At 38.2% G+C, this 20,278-nt stretch overlaps 2 protein-coding genes across 9 annotated transcripts in view; both read left to right on the top strand.

Annotated features, from left to right (window-relative positions):
• Nucleotides 1-20,278, top strand: part of LOC134822126 (hemicentin-2-like) — a 62,329-nt gene that overhangs the window by 35,678 nt on the left and 6,373 nt on the right. The gene's annotated exons all lie outside the window — the stretch shown is intronic.
• Nucleotides 601-20,278, top strand: part of LOC134822129 (coiled-coil domain-containing protein 25-like) — a 59,132-nt gene continuing 39,454 nt past the window's right edge. The window contains exon 1 of the mRNA XM_063833032.1: nt 601-605. The gene's annotated coding sequence lies outside the window, so the exon portion shown is untranslated. The remainder of the gene's footprint in view (nt 606-20,278) is intronic.

Here is a 20,278-nt window from a genome sequence, read left to right as displayed (position 1 = left end):
TTGAAGCAGGCCCTTTTGTTGTCCTGCCACCTGTAGTTGATCCTCTGTTTTATAGGTATGTACTCGGCACGAGGTACCACTTGCAAAATTTGATTGCTTGGCTTCATTTATAGATTGCAGTAGATCTCTTCTGTCTCCAAATCAATAAGATAGCACGGCAGATAGCACGTGTTTTTTTTTGTTTTACTCCATTTCACCCTAGGAAAGTCCTGCATAGTTGGAGATCCGTACATACCTCCCCTTCAAATATCCCAAACCTTATAAATGTCCGCCTTCTATCCCAAGGGTGCAAGAATCTGACCTTTATATTTCGAGCTCTGAAAGCAATTTTGTTGACATTTTAAAGGTTTTCAGATTTCATCGGGTGTGGTTGAGGGTTGTCTCAGGTTTATTGACCACGTGATTGCATGATAAAAGCGATCCTCTATCGTTCAAGTCGATAGGAGACTAATTGATGTGTAGCAGAACAAGGATTTGTCTCAATATTGACGCATAGTGACCAAATAATTAGCGGATTTCAGGATACTTTCCAATGTTGCGGCAGAATAACCAAATTATTAGGAATCGTCGAGCAGCAATTCTCACTACCAGTACCAAATAATTTGGTTGTAATCAAGTATACTTGAAACCACTTCCTCAACCAGTATTTCTTGAAGCCATACCACCAGAAATTGTCTTGGTGTTCATTCTGTTATACTTGTCGGCGCTAATTTTTGTTGCGATCTGGTAAACCATCGTAGTAGTTTATCCTTCACCACTTTAACTTGATTTTCTTATTGGTCGTTGAATTTAACTTCAGTAACGTTAAATCTGACGTGAATCTATCAACTTGTACCCCATCACAGCAGTATTCTGTTTGAAATTGATCTGCTCCAACTGTTTAACTGTTTAACTTTTCAGTGAATTCATTAAGATAAGCAAATCATCTGGTTTACATTTATAACTCTCTCAGAATTCGTTTAAGTTTAAACCACTCAATCACAATCTTCACATTACTGTAACATGAAAGTTATACCGCTCAAAGGTAAAGTAAGATAAGCGATCCCTTCCTCTTAAACAATAAACCCCCGCTACGGATCACGTGCTACTTCTCAAGCCTCTCATTGGTTCGTTTATTTGACAAGTGACCAAATTCTCAAGTTTGATTGGCTGCTCCTTAACCCTCTGTGAACACCTTAATTTGACGCCTGCTTTACTGTAAGTATTTGTACGCAATCCATTAAAAAGTTAAAACGTTACCGGGTATAGTGTTCATTTGTCAACCCAGAGTGCCATTACCCATCGCTCACTTTAATGGAGATTTATACTATTGTGGCGTCAGTGGACTGTTGACTGAGATTAAACCTCCACCACACCATGGCTTGGATTTACAATCTCTTATATCAAATATTCGGCACCTGTTCGCGAACAGGGGTCGGGCTATCTGGATTCTGCCGAATATTCATAGCTAACATTTGTCAGGATGTTTGCAGAAAGCATATCACATACATGGTCAGTGCGACTCTCTTGAAATTTGTCGCTAAATCGGCCTATTTGTCATTTATACTCTCTTAACGTGTGTAGTCACTGTAAAGATTTCCACTAAATCATGAGGGGGTGGGGGTGGTAAAATTCAGGAGTTGTTTCTCATTCAAGGCTCTATCCTGCAGATAGATCCATATCAACAGACGACAAATAATAAGTCCTTTGCTTGAAATATTCTGCTCGCTATTTGGTAGAAATTTTTTGAATTCAAGTCTGTAATTTTTATGCTCAAACCGTCAGAACGTCTGGTCGTATATTTGCCGCAAACCCAATTATATTACTCCAAAATATGTAAAATAACATGTCAAATCATGTCAACTTGTCTAATGTCTATTTCTCGAATGGTTTGTGGCCAGAAGTGATGATTTCCATCCCTCGATCGGTTTATTTTATTATACCTCTCCTTAATTCAGTTTATTGTAGCTTTTGACCTCAAATTCTAAAGTGTCAGCCCCCACCCTACATTTTGGTCCATCTATTTTTGACAATCCATCTGATATATTTGATATATTCGTAGTTGATCAATTCATCATATTATGATATTTCCAGATTACAGTTTAGTTTTGTCCCTAAATCTCCGGTCCATCAGTACAATTTTAATGGCTCTCCGATCGAGTCCTGGGACAATTCTCTGTCTTACCATTGGCCGTCTCCTCCATTTCCTTGCTTGTGATTGGCTCTTTCTGGTCACGTGACCAGTCGTTCAAAGCACGTGACCAAATAGACCTAGCTAGATTGGCTAGTCCCTGTAAAGCACAAGTAAGACAGTACTCTATGCTTGTGTTTGAAGAGTTTTATACTTGACGAGCTGTATTATAGATGCACCAGATGGACATGGCTCCGTAAGGGTCCGATCGGATTTCCAATATCTAGATTGAAATATATACGTCTTCAGTTTCTTGGAGATTTCTTGTAATAAGTAATAGTATCAAGTTGACCGTTTACTCTCAGTTTCATCCATCTTGGACTCGAGTTTTGTTCGACTTTTATCCAATTATCTTTGGAAAATTTGTCGGTATAACCCTCGAGCGAAGCTCTAATAATAAAATATTGACCTGTGGCATGTATCTTTCTTGCAACTTGAAGCGTTTCTCATGTCTCAAGCGCTACAGTTTCGCTATGTTTAAAGCTGCACTGAGGTTATATCTTGGTTGTATCTTGTCCTGGGACAGTTGCTATTGGTCTTCACTTCAGTTACCTCCACTGTGATTGGTTCCTTCTTGTCACGTGATCAGTTGCTCAAACTGGTCTGAGGTGGTTCCCGGATCGTGCTGAGGTTAATCTTGCTTGCTATTTGTTTTATAAGATATTGAAACTTGAGGAGTTTCTATTAGAGAGATACTCTTGGGATAATAGCAGAATTTCTTCAAATTGTGAGATATTGTTTATTACAATAGATTTTGCAAGTTTCGTAAATACAGTTGCCATTCTCTGCTGATTTCTGACGAACTCCATCTGTGGTTTAATGCACAAGCTGTACAGTGTGCTTCTTGCGACCTCGTTGATTTCACTTTTTTTCTCATGAATGTAATAGAGTCAGACTCTATAATTTATGAAGTTGTTATTTCAAGAATGCAGGGACGCGTCTTTAAAAAGTAATTATCTAGAAGACAAAATGCGAATGGTAGTCATTAAGCGCGACATGAAAATTAGCGAGAACTTCGTTAACAATTTTTAAAGTCCTCCAGTATACAATTAAAAATATTTACTGACATCAGTACTTTCTTTCTTACTCAGCACAAATGTTTTATCAATATTATTAATTTACTTACGAAATTTACCATGGCCTGTATAACTTTAATAATTAATACAGGCTGCATGGTGACCGAAATAAAATAACTTCAAATAAAGGTGAATTACTTTGTTCCAGCCTAAACTAACTGCTGTAAAAGTTAATTATCCGCTGCTCTTTCTGATATTCTCAGTGCGCGTCAATTTTGTTAAAGGCACGCATCGGGGAACCAGTTGATCTCGACAGCGCCTTCTTTTCTAGAGTTTGAGAATGTTTTTTAAGACAGGGTTGAAAAGCCTTTTTCATTTTAAAAACTATTTTTTGAAAAGCCATGATTCCAGTGGACTGACGAATGGATTGAAATCATTGTGTAAATAAAGATAGATGAATATTAGTGGACTCTTGAAAAATATTTAATTTCTATTTGTGTTTGTGTTGTAATAATCAGACCATCTTTAGGATTATTCGTTGTCTATGATTTGTCTCTTGAGCGCTGTTTTCATTGGGTTTGGCCGTCAGAAAATGACAAGGGAAGTCTCTTTTTTGGCCTTTGTGTCCCGAAAAATTTGTCATAAGAGTCATCTCTTACGAAACGCTCAAAATGTTCACATACCATAATATTAATAAACATCAAACGGAGACAATGGTCGGCATATTATGTCATCGCTTTATGTCGAGTCGGTATAAAATGATGATATCATGTGCCACATCATTTTCATGTGCCATTTTCCGACAAATGCCAATTGCCAATCCCCTGACATTTCTCCAGCATCACATCATGCCATTGTTGCTCAGGTTTTAGCAGATAACGAATATACTGCGTTATATTGTGCTATTGTGTTCAGAGCGGCAGTACTGACTTATCAGTTTATTTCCAGACAATCTCCTAACACGGCTTTCTTTTGTAACCCTCATGACAGCTGTGCCTTGCCACCAACAGATTTGAGTTTGTAAAATACTGATATTACCTAGGCTATCCACTCCGATAATCGTAACCGATAATTATCTCCGATAATTCGTTAAAAAAAGTTATCTGTTTATCTAGATAAAACATATTTTTATCGGTATAAAAATTCACTAGATATTACCGAAAATACTGCCACAATACCGTACAATTGTAAAGAAATATTAGTGTTTTTGCCTTCCCAAGCAATCCAAGAAACAGTCCCAAACGTCTTCTAGTATAATAGAAGAGGTAGTTTACTTAGATGTGAGCTTAAGAGGTTTATTTACATTTGTATACCTATGGAACTGTAGAACTGTATGAACTGTTGAAATCCAGAGAAGGTTATTGACATTGTTCTCTTGTATTGAGGTGCTGGCGTTTTACCTTATAATCATTCTGGAGACGGGAACGAGCATGTTACTGTTAACAAGAGTCAAAAATACCGGCAGGGCACTCAATTGAATTCCGTAAGTGTTCTGGGCGTGAAACATTGTCTTCAGGAGAAGGAATCTGTTGCTCCAAGTTATCAACAGGATAAGAAAACGGTTCACTGAATCACTTTAAATGCTTTACTGTTTCGAGGAGATTTGGTATTTGGTGCACTACTGTTCTCAGGAGAAGGAAACCCTTGGTCTACTGTTTTGAAGAGAACTAGTACACTACTGTTCTCAGGAGAAGGAAACCAGTGGTTTACTGTTTTTGAAGAGAACTGGTACACTACTGTTCTCAGGAGAAGGAAACCCTTGGTCTACTGTTTTGAAGAGAACTACTGCGTTACTGTTCTCAGGAGAAGGAAACCGTCTGTCTACTGTTTTGAAGAGAACTATTGCGTTACTGTTCTCAGGAGAAGAAAAACGGTGGTCTACTGTTTTGAAGAGAACTACTAGTGCGTTACTGTTCTCAGGAGAAGAAAACCAGTGGGGTCTACTGTTTTGAAGAGAACTACTGCGTTACTGTTCTCAGGAGAAGGAAACCGTCTGTTTACTGTTTTGAAGAGAACTGGTACACTACTGTTCTTAGGAGAAGAAAACCGTTTGTCTACTGTTTTGAAGAAAACTGGTGCACTTATGCTCCCCGGAGAAGAAAACTGATGCTCTAATATTTTCAAAAGAAAGGAAGTGGTACTTTAGAAAGATTACTGGTAAACAGTAATAAAGGTCGACAATTAGTTTTTGCGAAATTTGGAAAACATTTTGGCTTTGGCCTTCAGCATAAAAATTATCGGTTTTATCGGTTTTATCTAGATAAAACCTAAATCTTTATCTGTTTATCTAGATAAAAGATTTCATACCGATAATGGATAGCCTAATATTACCTAGTATCAGTCTTTAAATGGAGCATCTTATGAAAATTTCAGAGTTTATTTCGTCAATATCAGGACTTTAAATGGAGCATCTGATGAAAATGTGTGAGTTTATTTCGTCTGGACGTTTAATAAGCGGCAAAATGTTTTAGAAAAATGTTTTATAATCATTTTTGAAACTTTACACCTACTCGACATGCGCTAATAACCGTCTGAGACATTTTGCCATACATAATTCATTTGTGAACAATGAGTAATGAATATTAGCAAGGTTTTTATCGTATTCGACAGTGCCATGCACCAAGCCTGTTCCTTTTCTTACATGAAGCACTATAAATGCAAAATCATCACCTTAAAACCGTCAAAGCGTAATCAAGCGAAAAATGAATGTAGTGTCAAGGAAGGCCATTCATTTCAGCCTAACACCTTGCCCGTTTAAGTTGGATATTGTTAAGTTGCTGTGGCATTTGACCTCACCTTGCCTCCTTCATATCAAATTACTATGGTTGTTAATTAACCTCACTTTACCTCAGTGATTGACAGGTAATGTGGGTATATTAACGGCAGCTCGGTCTCCTGTACCAAGTTTAGAACCCTTAATTGACTAACACTAGTTTCAGTACCTATTCTCGGTTGAGTCTAACTTTTTGTTCGTTCTGGTAGGTTTAGTGCACTCTCCCCTATATTAGGACTAGACTTTAAGACTGGGGTCTGTACTTTATGGACTAATTGTAAGGTCATTTTCCGGATTTTCTTATCTCAATTTATCCTGGTTTCTGTAGTTTGACACAATTCCATTATCGGCTATTCGGTATTTTACGTATCTTAATACATGCAGTGACTAGGGAGTGGTCAACACTCAACACAGCTGTTTGGCCTTGGGGAACACCGGCTTATCGGCTGTAATACAGGTGCTGTATTCTCCAGGACGCAGCTGTTTGGGGAAACACTCAGCTGTATTCTCCAGAAATCACTGATATTACTGTTAGCTCCATCGAGAGATATCATAAAACTCGGTTTATCGGCACCATCCGCTAATAGAATCTTATAAACCCATCCTATGCGGCTATACACCGCCATGCTCTTTAAGAACCTAGTTATTGAATTCCAGTGATCGGGACATCATCACATCTAGATATCTTTATAGCAGCAGAGTTATAGAGTTATAGGAGTGGTCAACAAGCCCCGGTACCTAATGCATTCTTGGTATTTAATTAATAGAGTTAGGCCATTAGTTATGCGTTTTTCAAATGAGGACGTAATCGCGTCTTAATAAATACGAGATCGTGTTGAAGATATCAATATCTTACAAACGACCTAGCAATCCTAATCCCAAACCCTCATATAAATTAGCTTCACCATCATGCACTTAAGAAGCCTAGGTACCGCTCCTCCCTTCCAGAAAACCGATCCTTATTTGAATTTCATGAATGTACGTTTTTCATCTGATGAGGTGTTTTTCCAAACGACTAGCAATGATTAGCATCACCGCGTAGTACTGTAAAGGTGTTACGTCCTGTGCCGTGTCCTTCTTCTTCTCCGTCATATATTGCAATTAAATGCGGCTTAACACGTTGTGAAGCCTCTCTCTTTCTCTCTCTCTCTCTGCAGTAATAAATACTAAATTAACAGCATCTTCTTTGTAAATTGTAGTAAATTGTAGTAAAATGTAAATACTAAATTAGCAGCATCTTCTTTGTAAATTGTAGTAAATTGTAGTGAAATGTAAATACTAAATTAGCAGCATCTTCTTTGTAAATTGTAGTGAAATGTAAATTGTAGTGAAATGTAAATTGTAGTGAAATGTAAATTGTAGTGAAATGTAAATACTAAATTAGCAGCATCTTCTTTGTAAATTGTAGTGAAATGTAAATTGTAGTGAAATGTAAATTGTAGTGAAATGTAAATTGTAGTGAAATGTAAATTGTAGTGAAATGTAAATTGTAGTGAAATGTAAATTGTAGTGAAATGTAAATTGATACGGGTTGTTAGTATCGTTAACCTTGCATGGTTAGTTTACAGGTTAGAGTTGTTTAGACATTGTTATAAAACTGAGCCACTTCTCACATGGGTTACTAGACTTTATTTACCATTCTGGTCTATAACAAAGGACCTTTATTTAACATTTCGGGTCTATGAAAGTATGATGTCGGATTGTTGGACGTGTTATTTTGTTACAGAAGAATTCTGCGGGTAAATTGCGTGCAATTGTGGCGGGAGTCTAACAATGTTGTAGTGTTGGTGACTGTTTAAATTGAAGATTCATTTAGTGCCACTCAGAGGCTGTTTAAATTGTATTTAGAATCCGGTTCACTTGTGGGTTTCATTGTCGTAGGACAATGTTGCAGTCTGGTGGGTCTTATCTGGTTTCTACATGTCAAAATTGAAAGATTTTATTTTCATTTTCAAGATAATTTTTTGGTTATCTTGAGTCTGTTAAGTTGTTAGTAAGTGGATGCTGGCTTTGTTTAACCTAGTTTCGGGATTGTTTTCATTTCTTAAATCATCTCATATAATACTAGTGTTAATGGAACAGTTTTAAAACTTAAATATTCGTTCCTAATGTTGCTTGTTAATTTCAACAGTTCTCACAAGTTTGCCTATAACATTCAATAATTACTGGAGGTTTAAAAATACAGTTCACAACATTCCCACTTTTCTTAAGATTTAAGATTTTATTTAATCCCGTTATAATTTCTGCCTGATTAAAGTGAACGGGTGACCGACAACTGAACCCAATTGAACCTAGTTCCCACTAACCAATCAGCTTTATTGGTTAGGGTTAGTCTAAATGACTAAATTGTCTAAATTGGGTTCAGTTGTCCGGTAGCCTTTCTGCCTGATTAAAGTGAACGTCTGGGTATTTATGATTATACATTAAATGATTGTTAAATAATTGTCCTAATTTGCCTCTTGGCATTTTATTATTTGTCTCCTTATTCCTCTGTCCGTGTTATTGAATACTCGGAAGATTACGTGACATTATATATCAGTCTAAGTAGCAAAACAATCTTAATAGCTGTAAATCTACCTACTAGAGGTAATTACACTAAATTACAGGGCCCAAATCATTAAGTTGATTCTTTTTGATTAAATTTGATACAATCTTTCGGTGGATCTCCACCAAATTACGACCCCAAAAAAGGGAATTTGATCTTTACACTGCAACGTAATGATGTCTTTGATGGATGATGGATGTGGGGTCTCAAGGTATGTTATAATGAATTATTGATGCGTTAGTTGAAGTGCAGCTGCTCCGTAAGACCTCAGTCATTATTACTTTGAATCCCTCCTCCTCCTCCAATACAATGTCGGAAGCAGTCCCTGATTTAGTCGGAGCTCACATGTTGGATGCCATCTCGGGATTGCATTACCATTTACAGTGACTGTCGAGGTGTCCTTACCTTTTGTGTCCTGATTGGTTGGTGTGGTCACGTGACTGCAATACAGCTCTTTTGGAGGTCAGTGTGTGCTGGAGAGTAGTTTTTGTTCTGATTCATCATTCAATAAGTGAGTCAAGTGATGGTTCTTTCGTCGACATAGTTCAATAGTTTTGTGGATTTTGGGCGCCTGTTTTCATTCCGTTTCGCATTACTTAATTTAGGCATTCCATCTTTCGTTCATTTTAAGATCAGTTTCGCGGCCCACCCTCAACTTTACAACTTATCACTTGTATACCTAAGGCTATCGGCTTCAAATAAGACGATAATTAAACGTCTATATGATCTTAATATGTTAATTGTGATGCCTCGCCCCTTGTGTAATTACATAATAATTACGTAATATGATAATTACATACTATGCTAATTATGCTAATTATACTCCACATTCCTCTCCAGAGTATCTATCAGGGCCACATTCCTCGCCCTTATCGGCCTCCTGTTATCAGTCTCAGCTGCTCCGTACATAGTCTCACCTCGGAAATTATCCTGAACCTCGGAAATTATCATCATGGTTATGTTCGTCTGGCTTGGACTACTATCGTTATTATCATGGCTAACATCGATATTATCTGCTGGCAATTATGGTATTGAATGGGTAATTGAGCAATAACACTAATGGCATGACTGATTGAATGTCTGTGTCCAGTGTCCAGTGTCCAGTGGCCAGTACCACCGATGGTATTTGTCTACCTGTTATTTTGTCTAATTCTGCTAATAAAATATCAACTGCCAACTTGCGAAAAACAATTTGGGGTAATTAATAATGGTGATATCAGTCTGTATACTGTTAATAACTACTTCGATAAAAATTGTAACTGAGTGTTTGATAGCGCCAATTAAAATACAGGTAGGCCAGGCAGGGTAACAATCATCTCAGGGCTCAGCCTATATAAATGCTGACACTGGCTGTATGGTTTGAGAACTATGTCGTTAATTCTCAAATGGCACTGACACTTATGTTTTATGTTTAATTCCTGTTGAATTCCTTTTTAATTCCTGTTTAATTCCTATGTTACACGCTCCTTCCTAACTAATTACAACTTGATCTCCGCAGAATTTAAATTTGTAACTTATAACAGGCCTATGCCGTAGATTTGTCATTGATCATGCTGCTCTCACCTTACAGTTACAATTACATCGAGATGTAGCTACAGTAATGAGTTGAGATCAAGCCTCTGATTGCAACTTTAGATGGTAATGTTTCCAAACCCAACGTTATCAAAAAGTCAGGAACCACTTTCTAGAATATACAAAATAATCACGTGATCGTCTGTCATCAAGCTGTACCTGGTGCTTCATTTTAATTCATCTCAACATTAAGATGAGATCAGTGCTGCTGCCGACCGTTGGGAACTGATTAGAATAGTGGTCATAATGATAATAATTATTATTGGTTATTGGTATTATCAGTCAAGCTGTTGCTGTCAGTCTCGCAACCGTTATTATTATCATTATTATTATATCGTCCTATACCTTAGTTGAATATTGATATTTTGCTTCAAACTTTATGGGGGACCCTAGAACATTACGGGAGGACTCACACTTTGACAAAACTAACTTGAACTACGACCTATACGACTTAACAATAGTATATGTAACATCTTATTGCCAAGCCTGCTACAGTATTCAGTTTTAACCGCTGAGCTCTATAAAAATATAAAAATGCTAATTCTCAAATAACCTCATCACAAGTCCTCGCCCACACATGCAATTCCCCTGATCGTGCTTCTACTTCAACACTACTTCAGTTGAGCCTTAGAACGTAGTACTAGTGACAATCTACAAGCTTGCATGTTAGTATGAGACGAGAGACAGTTGTTGTATTGATATATTCCTTGTCGCTGCCGCATCTGTGTGACCACATCGTGTCGCTGTTTTATTTGAGTGGGTCACTTTTTAACTGTACATTTTTTTGACGAAATTTTTAAATTTTTGTGTTAAAGTTTCTGAGGATAGTGTTACGAGCGGTTCTTCAGAAATTGAATACAATTGATTTTTGCTGTTACTGCAGCAGTGCCGTCTGTTAATGTTGACAGCTAGTTCTCCTGGGCCCTTGCTTTGTAATTATCTTACTTTTACGACTCTACAGCATATTTTAGGATAACAAAATAATCGTATTTAACACATCATATTGAGACGTTAAAATATTACCTGCCATACAGAAATTTTGAAACTATTAAAAAGTATTTAAAAACAGGTTTCAAGCCTTGAATCTTTAGAGCTGCGTCTTTTGGGTCCGTAAATTACATAATTTCGCGACTGGGCATAACCTCTCTTTTAACATGCAGGTAAAATGTCTTGTTCATTTAACTTTAGATCGGTTAACATTTTGTGATTTGTATATTGAACGTTTTATTCGTCTCTTTGGCTTCACCATATTGCCGCTTGTTATAGACTTACAGACGCACTCTGTATCATACCATGTCTATTCTCCGTCTGCTCATCAAATTATACTTTTACCCTTGATAATTGCAATGTGCTATCCATAGCTCACGTATTTTCACACGTATTTCACCCTTCTCTGATATAATCATTCAGTATTTGCCGTCTTCAATATCACTCTTGGGACGAAACAAGCTTCAAAATAAGCTCTTAAACTCACTACAAATCAGATACTAAACACAATGATACATCTTTAAATATCAGATATAGACTAACCCGACGCTTCCTCCATACGTTACATCGCTGTACCCTCCTCACTGGTCGTTAGCTTTGTTTTCTAAGTGCTGTCTGACTCTGCTCTTTTTGTTCCTTTTGTTAAGTGTTATCATTACTGAACTCTCTGAATATCTTTTAGTTGGTGTATATGATCGGAGGCTGTCTAATTGGTCGTCTGCGATATTGCTTTTTGTGGGTTTTTATCGGGAATTTAATCTACATAACCTTTGACCGAATTTACTTTATTAAATTTATTCGATTTACTTATCATTAAGTTGATTTACTTACGATATTAGCGGGGGTGAAATCTTTCGAAAACAGAACGTTTGCCTTATTACCAACCATGTAAAAGTTCCAAAATCCTCTATTACGTTTGCTTGGAGAGCAGTATAAAGTATCATGTTGCATATGATTGCTCTGTCGTTTGCATTATGCCTGATTGTTTACCATTTGTTGCTTTATCCGACTCTTTAATCATTACAACATTTCGTACAATTTACTCTTATATTATTAGTTCGGCTCTTTTGAAGCGAGTAAGATAGCATGACTCAACCCTGGCCGGCCATGGCCAATGCAAGCATTTTCTCCTCTGCCGTTTAATCACAATCAAGCAAACTTCCCCTGTTATATTCAAAGCTCTGACGCTCATTTTTTCGAATTATGCCTCAATTTTATGATTGCACTCTGCTTGCGATCCCCTGATGAAATATCGTAGAAGCAGCATGAAGTAATGCTCTCCAGGGATCAATCTTACAGATGACCTAACATTAGCAACCTCAACTCCTAATCTGCTGAATTTGTCACCCTCTCAGTGCCAGGGTGGGCCCCTTTTTGAGCACTGATATTCCTAATTAATGCTGTTCACACTTCCCGGATAGAAAGTGAGCCGTTAAAACAGTAACCCTGCTCCCTCTAAAGTTATATTCAGGGTGATCTGAGTCACTCTCATCACCAGGTAAGAGTGATGTAATGGGGGGGGCTGATTTTGACGGAATACAGATGTTGTGGTCGATATAAAAGCTACTGGTCGCGCGCCAGGACTGCAGGACCGGTCGTTAATATTGTCCCCTGATGTTAGCCTCCTCGTTATGATGTGTCCCTCCTCTCTACTCGGAGTATTTGACAAGACCATGAAATGTGGGAATTGTATCCAGGCTGTCAGGTGCCGTGTTATTGTTCCTGATCCCCCCGCTGACAGGCTTTTCCGGGAGTGGTGCGGGTTGGTAACTGTCGGGGAGATCAGGAGCTTGGTGGATATAAGATTGTAAGATTTGTGGCTCGAATGTTGTAGTTTTGTAGTTAAGGTTAAATAAATTACCTCGAACTGGCGCGGCGGGGTCTTGGTATTAGGGAGATTATGATTTAAGTCTGTGCAGTAATTAAAGTTTTGCAGTTGTAGTTTAGGCTAATCTGCAGTTATAGTTTTGTAGTTTAGGCTGATCAATATAGCAAGGCTTTGCAAAACGGTGGTACCACAGAGCGATATATTCAGAAACACAGAGCTGTGTGGTAAGTACCACTGATCCACTGATCTAGCATCCATCTTTGAAGACAGGTTGACTTGTTACGTCACGGTGGTCACACAAAGTGGGGTGATCACACAATGTGGTGGCCCAGTTTAACCCTAACATAGGGTGACATAGGTAGGTAACACACGTGTTACAGTAACAACAGTTGTACAGTGTATCCTGATGGTAAGTGTTTCGTGCTCCCCCTCACACTGCGATTAGAGGGCTTCTCAATCATTACTTTTCACCTTGTTAGCCACTCTCCAGTCCCTCCAGTCCCAGCCCCTGATCCAGCCCAGGAAGTGTATTGACATGAGGTTAACTGGAGCTAAGTATCGGGTTTAGTAAAGACAATGTGGATTTAGACACCTTGTTTTATCAGTACTAAGCTGGTATCAGTACCACAAGTGGGGAGGCGGGAACCATATCTCTGACTTGTTTACCTCATGTTCAAATCTTCCTGTTCACACCTCATATATTACCTAACTGTTGTGATGATCGCATTATTCAATTCAGATTTAAACATAATCTTATTTAGTACCGATCAGTCGCTTGGTTTTCATTAGTTTTGCTGCTGCTTTTCCGTTTTGTCATTGTGAACAAATCCAAGGACACTCTCTCTCTCGCTCGATTATGTCTGGTCATTTCTCTCTCTCTTCTTTTGTGGGTCTCTCTAGACTAAACCTCTGTTCTTTTCTCACATAATAAACCCCCACTGTTATGATGCGTATGTTATTGTGAGAACTTGTTGGTCACAGCAGCTCACTGGTTTTACCTCTGTCCCCTCTGTACTCGTCACGTTATTGGTTAGTACAACGTCACGTTATGTCTCCTTGTCTTCCCATTGGTCAGTGTACCATGTCCTGTCTTCCCATTGGTCAGTGTACAATGTCCTATACCTGAATTTGTTGTGATCCCTGTAATTCTCCTGACAGTAATTGCAATTTGTCATGGCTCCATTCAGATTGAGACCCCCAAGATCTTATAAAAGTTAAAACTATCAATCATTAGTGTGCCGTCCCTTTGTAGCTACTCCAGACCGGACACTGTAGTAGTCACTGTCTCCCACCACCTTCTAGAACTAAACCTCTGGTCAAATGAGGTAATGATGCTGTCTGCACAAACCAGGAAGTCAGGGTGAACTACGGAATAAGGAACTATGAGAACAGACTCGCCACCCCCGAAACTCAGATCACAGTTCCACTCCCCCGACACCCCTACTTTCACGGTCCTCCGAGTATGACCAGGGTGGGTTTATCCCTCCCTTTTCATTGGTTAACACCCGTCAACTGACTCAAATAAAGCTCCCTGATTGGTTAGTGTCACAGGGTAGCCACAGCTAGCCACCTGAACTCAACCTGCCGGACTAAACACGTGTGCTACATACAGCCCGCTCATTGGCCTGTGTCTCGTCACGTGACTTGTAGTCCTGTGTCCTGATTGGTGGGTAGCTGGTGAGGTAGTCCGGTTGGGAGTGATGGCTTGATGCCACCTGATACTCTATATATCGTGTGGTGCTGCACTGGCCCCTATATAATCCAGTATTCGCCTCTCTGTAAATATTGCTCTTTTTGTGGGTCTTAGTGGCAGTCTTTGTGGTATACGGTGACAGCAGTGGCATACTTTGACAGCAGTTTCATTAAAAGCTGCAGTTTATCCATTCCTACCAGTTTGAAGTATCGAATACCCGGATTTAATGTTCTTTATAAGGACATATTGTTAGCGGGATTCCTTTGTAGCGGGTATTTAAATGGAGGACCATAGCAAATGACACATGTTGCGTTCATGAGCTAGGAGCTATATTCTGGGAGCTTCTCCCAATATTTGACACATAGTTCTACAAACGATCTAAACCTGCCCCCTCATGCCTCCATACTATATTTCCTTCTTTGTCGTCACTATCCTGAGTTTCCTATTGGTCAATTCTTGTCACGTGATCTCAATCCTGCTTTCCTATTGGCTAGCGATATAATTCCTATAATTTCGTTGGCCATCGAGTTTCCCGGGACTTAGACAAGCTTTAATTAACACTCGAGCCCGTCAACTGAACAGTCCCGACAGAATTACCCAGTTAACCAATCAGCGCCACTCATTACAGTCACGTGACTCCATGGTTACTGAGGATTTTAGTTATATTTATATCAGTCCCGTCCAGAGATTAGTTAGTTGTTAATACGAGGGGAGGTTGCCGGAGTTTAGTATTGGGCGTTTACTAATTAGTTTTTAATTGAACTGAAAACCCCCCGTTTGTTCACTGTAGATATTATCCTGTGGTATAACTGTACGGTAATATCTGCAGTTACCTGGGGACCCCAGGCTATTATATTTATGTTCATAATCATGGAATGGAGATTTGGTGGAACGACAGGCTGAGCGCCGCACAGTAATATCTGCATAGTGATTGGATTATTGTAATGTCTTGATCTAGTTTTAAAAGTTTATTTCTATCTTGTATTCATTTTTTCGGTTTGACTGCCTTTCTTTTCACATTACGGGCTTATTATATTGTTTTATTTTGCCTTGGCCCTCTTCTGATAAACTTTCAATGAGGTTTAGTTACATTACCTGACTTAAACGGGTACAGTTTAATCGGCATAATTAAGTTATCGAAAATAAAGTTAATGGATCGTAATCATCAGTCATCACTTTATTGGTCCATCATCTTAATCAAAGATTGTAACTATTCAATAATATGTATGTTCTTGCCCAATGCTGATGGACTTTCAATGAGTTTGCGGTTGTTGTGTCTGGAGGAAGCTGGTACAGCGATTCGCCACAATGTTACCGAAATATTAATGGAGCTCACTGCTATAGCTTTGTCCGTTCGTCGCGTTAAGTTTAGTCTAACATATATAAATAATAATAATTTTTGGTTTGTTCGAATAATATGATGAATATTCAGAAAACAGAAAACAGAAAACAGAAAACAGGGATATATTGCCACGATTTAATGCTTTTTTCGGGTTGACCGCGTTATTTTGATAAATTTTGTTTGTGGGTTTATGATTTTGTATCTTAAGCCCAATTCTAATTGACTTACAATGAGTTTGGGTTGCTAGTCACCAGGCACCAGGATTTTCAGCTAATCGCTACAATTCAAATATTGGTACTTTAATGGCTTGCAATTATCACTTTCCCGGTCCAACACGTTAATATAAGTCAGTGATTTGCGTTCCAATTATAGCGACAAATATTTAGACAATATTTGTGGCCATAAGTCATTAAATGAATATGCCATTAGGTCGTCAACTTTGTCTTAACATTATTTTGATATCTTTTTCATTGACTTTAGTATGTGAGTTTTTATTTTATTTTTTGTCATATTCTAATTTCTCTACTTTGATTTAGCGTGGCTCACCACAATCACTGAAAAGCTAATAGCTCCAAATTATCGCTTTATATATAAGTCAACTTAATGACAATAGTAATTCTTATTTTTTGTACTGCACTACGACTAGGTATTTTGTCATCAAACCCCGGTCCCTTCCCCATCTTAACACATATTACATATTACATATTGGTTATTTATGGCATGCTATAAATGCACCGACACTCAATGTCCCATTAAATGTCTCATTAAGGGCCGTTATGTCCCGTTTTACACCCCCAAACAGGAAATGTTAGCCACTATAAAAAGCCGAGTCCTATTAACATCCTGCAGTTAAAGGTCGCTGACACGAGCTACAATACCTGGTATTCACATAGCTAACAGGGGTTAGACAGGCCCAATATTATGTTATATAGTGAAATATAGTGAAATACAGTGAAATATAGTGAAATATAGTGCCATTAGTTAGAGTTTATCCAAAACATGCTTCCTGTTAGTGTTCAATCGTGCTTACTGCTTTTTAATACCTCATTATGTGCTGTGGATATTGAAGTTTGTCCCTAGGAATTGTAAGGGTTCCATGACATATATATTGTATCATCACCCAACAATTCATCTTGATATCAGATGACAATTGATCTTGTTATCACGTGACTTGAGTCGTGTCTAGATCTCTCACACTAAATAGCAAGGACACGCGTCTGGTCTCCGATCGTTACAGTGTCACCAGCTCTCAAACGACAGGAAATGATAAACTATAGAGTATAGAGTCCTTCCTCAGGTTGTTATATTCACTAAAGTCCTCGCTTAACTTCGTCGAGCTTCACTGCAGGTCACGTGATGACGATAATGGTTTATCATAGGTCCGATGTTGTGTCACGTGACTGAGATTTTGGCACGTGTTCATGGTTAATGCCTGAGACGCTAAGGATTTGTCAGAGCCGATGGTATTTGGTGGGAGCTTTGAAGACATCTGTTGTATGCACTCACATCCCTCACTTCTGATCTCGTTTCTCTGCTATTTAAATCTAATGTAATTAATTAATTTACCCCCTGTACAATAAACAAGTTAATCCAATATTCGTTCCGCAGTCAATGATATTATCGAGGTTTTCGTCGTTTTAAGGCCGAATGTTGGGCTCAAATCTCGGTTTAATCAAATTTGTTTACGCTTCTCGCCCCTATTTCATTTACTCATAGTATTTGATCATTTGCCCGACTTCAAGAACTCGACTTTATAATTTATAGTATGTTTGTAGTACCTCCTAAATAATTCCCAGTATCAATATCATTTTTTGTGTTTTTTCGAGTCGTATGATTTGTCAGGCCCGCTAAATAACTTTAAACTCTTTCAATTATTTGTTTTTTTCAACTCGTACGACAGTTTTGTGACTATTTAATATTATTAGACATTACAACGGATGCTACTGTACGTGTACGACCACAAATGCGTCAACATCGCCTCCTGTCCGGCAGTGTCACCTGCGAAACTGCAATAATTCGTAAACCGTTAAACTATGCGCATCAATAAAGCGACAAACTGTTGATTAATTAATGCAAACTTAGTCTTATAGCTCATCAATAATGAACCTACCTATAACTCATCATGGTGTGTCATTTCGTGCATATTTGACCTGATTGCTATCATTCCAATCCATTGGTTAGGTCACCTTCATTTCATGTTAAATTATGGTGTCGTCAGGACAACGGTAACATTTTAAATTGAGCGAGTTTTATGGGATTGATAAGTTTGTGCCGTTTGCACTGCAGTATGGTATCATTTACCGGTAAGAAGTTGCTGTTTTGGTTAATTTAGTATCGTCATTGCTTTTGCTTGTTTTATCTATGGCTTCTTGTTGTGTTGCGAAGAAATTCTTCTTTTTCATTGGTGTTTTGATGAAACTCATTTATTTTGCTTATTTATTGACTAACCCTGCCTTTTCTAAGCTCCAAGTCCTAAGTCCTACATATCTGAATATCTCTCAAGTCTAAAGACCAAAACAACTTATCTCCAAAGACTCAATCCGAAAGACCTTCAAATCACAGAAAACCAAAGCCACTTTATAAAATCAGACGACCTACACCACCCCAAAGTTTCTCATCAAATTCCCAAAAAGACAGTTTAAACTCCAACCCACAAATGCGATATGTTCACCGTCTTATGATAAAGCTAGTCCCATATCTGTGTCTATACAACCTGCTGTCCCCATCTCTAGCTGCAACCCCTGGGAGGCGAGCCTGGGACTACGGTCCTCAGAGTAAGTTATCGTCAGTACGTCCGTCCGGTCCGTCAGTCTGTCTGTCTGTCCGTCCGTCAGTTTGTTTCTTTGATCGTGTTCTTGTGTTATCGTGAATTTGTGCGCAACTTCGTCTCTGTCTGTCCAGTAAATTTTAAAAATTCGGATGGGGTGCATTCATTATCTTGCAAATTACTTTTGCAAAACATTTAATCGAAGAAAAAACACTTTTAATTCAATTTCAAAACTGAAATATATCCCACTATTTTTATGTGCCGACTCAGATCTTGTTCAAAGTAAAATAATGCCAATCAATGTAACCGCGTTATTACCACACGGGGAATAGGGAGCCGTGCTGGCCGGCAGCTAATTAAAAGATCCGTTACCTTAATCTTTTGAACTTCTGGACACGTGTCTAAATATTGCTTGTCCTGTAATTATATTTCCTGTAAATTGCTGGGCTTTAATGACCTTGAGAATTATAATTTTTGGGCCTGGATTTCATGGTAATTTCTAAGGGAGGAAGGATACTGTTGATGTTGGCACAACTTGCACCTGAATTAGGGCCCCTTGGTTAACTTTGTAACTTTCTTGATCCGTCTGAAATTCAGTCGGACTGAAAATATTAAACATTTTTCAACTTAGATGAATCTGAAACGATGTCATATATTTTATGGTTCAATTTCAAAATGGCATCGAATATTGAATTAAATGACAATTTTGGAAATATTAAGCAATTGAATGCTAGAGAACCATTAGTTGTGACGTAAATAAAGTGCTACCTCAAATTCATTAGATTAGATGTCTCTGAATTGGACATTAACCACGTGACCAGGTGTTAATCTAGACTAAGCTAACTCGTCCACTCCCCAAACTTTAATGGAAACTAATTGAAATTTCCACGTTCAACGAATACCACCAATCAACTTTGAATCGCATACTCTGCATACTTTAGTAATTCGTAAGAACAGTTCCTGGTAAGAGTTCTAGAAGATTCAGGAGGAAATTTCAGCTTCTCGTAACTTCGTAATGCTACAACAATAGCCGCCATTTTACTAGATTTATCAGCCGTACCTAACTTCGTCATTTTCTCTAACCAAAAGCACCAGCAGTCAGCACGACTCTTACAATCCAATATATACATCACCACAATATCTGCGATTAAAAAGTTACAGAATGATCGGAAAGAGCCCTTACTTTATTCTCTGCTAAACCATACACCAATCACTCCCTGTCACTCCCAGATTGTTTTTTGACTCAAATATGCGTCGAATCAATTATTTGGATATATTCTGCCACTCCTCGATCATATAGCGCAGTGTATAAGATTATCCGAGAATCGTAATTTTTATGATGCCACCTCAGGCTACTATCGATCATCTTAAAAGAATGTACCAGAAAATTATCCCGGTTCTGGGTAATATCATCACATCTGGTGCTCCAAAATCTCAATTTTTGAAGTATTATTTAATGCTTTCTTATCTAAGGGAATGATCTGAATATGAGTTACTCAGTATAAGGAATGTAACGACATTGCACCACTGTAATAACAACGCGTGCCGTGTAGGGTATTGTAAACGTGGTGCGACAGGACGCCGA

The sequence above is a fragment of the Bolinopsis microptera genome, chromosome 10 (genome assembly GCF_026151205.1).
Source record: "Bolinopsis microptera isolate Bmic1 chromosome 10, MBARI_Bmic_1.0, whole genome shotgun sequence".
NCBI lineage: Eukaryota > Metazoa > Ctenophora > Tentaculata > Lobata > Bolinopsidae > Bolinopsis > Bolinopsis microptera.
Note: the sequence above shows the minus strand (reverse complement) of the source record. Positions and strands in the feature narration are given on the sequence as shown.